The sequence below is a fragment of the Salvelinus fontinalis genome, chromosome 40, assembly GCF_029448725.1.
Source record: "Salvelinus fontinalis isolate EN_2023a chromosome 40, ASM2944872v1, whole genome shotgun sequence".
NCBI lineage: Eukaryota > Metazoa > Chordata > Actinopteri > Salmoniformes > Salmonidae > Salvelinus > Salvelinus fontinalis.
In genome coordinates this window covers 26,102,882-26,104,800 of record NC_074704.1, presented here as the reverse complement: position 1 = coordinate 26,104,800, position 1,919 = coordinate 26,102,882, and positions in this window count along the sequence as shown.

Below are 1,919 nucleotides of genomic sequence, written 5' to 3'. Positions count from 1 at the left end.
TCCCCATAATCGAAACGCCATTTGAGAGGATAGCGATGGATATAGTGGGCCCACTACCCAAGTCCGCCAGAGGACACCAATACATTCTGGTCATTCTAGATTATGCCACTCGCTACCCAGAAGCCATTCCCCTTCGGACGATGACTTCCAAAAATATTGCCAAGGAATTAGTGCTCTTGTTCACCAGGGTAGGGGTTCCAAAGGAGATCCTTACTGACCAGGGGACCCCCTTTATGTCCCGCCTTATGGCGGACCTTTGTAAATTGTGGCAGGTGAAACAGTTGAGGACATCGGTTTACCATCCTCAGACGGACGGGCTGGTTGAGAGATTCAACAGGACCCTGAAGTCAATGCTCAGGAAGGTAATTGATAAGGATGGGAAAAACTGGGATTGCATGTTGCCGTATCTGATGTTTGCCATTAGAGAGGTTCCCCAAGCCTCACTGGGGTTTTCTCCCTTTGAGCTGGTATATGGGAGGCACCCCCGGGGAATCTTAGACATCGCCCGGGAAACCTGGGAGCACCAATCCACCCCGTATACTAGTGTCATAGAGCACGTCACGGCAATGCAAGACAGGATAGCCACAGTCATGCCCATCGTCCGAGAGCACATGAGACAAGCACAAGAGCACCAGCGGCACACTTATAACCGGCAGGCTACCCTGAGGGAATTTCAACCGGGAGATAAGGTGTTAGTGCTGATCCCCACGGTAGAGTGCAAACTACTAGCCACATGGAAAGGACCATATGAAGTACTGGAGAGAATAGGAGAAGTGAATTATCGGATTCGACAGGCCGCGATTAGAGCAGAGACAGAGAAAATGTTGACAGCTGGAGTGATCGAGGAGTCACATAGTGAGTGGTCTAGCCCAATTGTGATGGTCTCCAAGCCCGATGGGTCTTTGCGGTTCTGTAACGACTTTCGGAAGGTAAATGAAATCTCCAAGTTTGATGCCTACCCCATGCCCCGAGTAGACGAACTACTGGAGAAAGTTGGTAAAGCTCGGTACATTACGACCCTGGACCTGACAAAAGGGTACTGGCAAATTCCTCTGACCCCCAGGGCCAAAGAAAAGACAGCCTTTGCAACCCCTGATGGTTTGTTTCAATACACCGTCATGCCATTCGGCTTACACGGGGCCCCAGCCACCTTTCAACGGCTCATGAACAAGGTCCTAAAACCGCACCAGGCATACGCTGCAGCTTATTTAGATGACGTGGGAATCTACAGCCCTGATTGGGAATCCCACTTACCCCGGGTACAGGCGGTGTTAGACGCCCTTAGAAAGGCAGGGCTCACGGCGAACCCTGCCAAGTGTTATGTGGGGTTAGGGGAAACAGAGTATCTGGGATACACCGTGGGAAGAGGGTTAATCAAACCCCAACAGAAGAAGGTGGAGGCAATTAGAGAATGGCCGAAACCAGTAAATAAGAAGCAAGTTCGAGCGTTCCTAGGGCTGACTGGTTACTACCGGAAGTTCATCCCAAGTTATGCCACAGTGGCCGCCCCACTCACCGACATGACTAGAGCCAGAGGGCCAAACATGGTCAAATGGGATGAAAGGGCCACCAAAGCATTTAGGACATTACAGGAGGCTCTCTGCTGTAATCCAGTGCTGGTGGTACCAGACTTTGAGAAAGAGTTTGTGGTTCAGACGGATGCCTCAGAGGTCGGCTTGGGAGCAGTGCTATCCCAAGAGGTAGAAGGGGTGGAACACCCCATCCTGTTTTTAAGCAGGAAGCTGGAACCACGGGAAACCAACTACGCGGTCGTTGAGAAAGAGGCGCTGGCAGTAAAGTGGGCTCTAGAAAGCCTGAAATACTACCTGCTGGGGCGCCACTTCACCCTCATCAGTGACCATGCCCCACTCACCTGGATGCATAGGGCTAAAGAGAAGAACGCTCGGGTGATGCGGTGG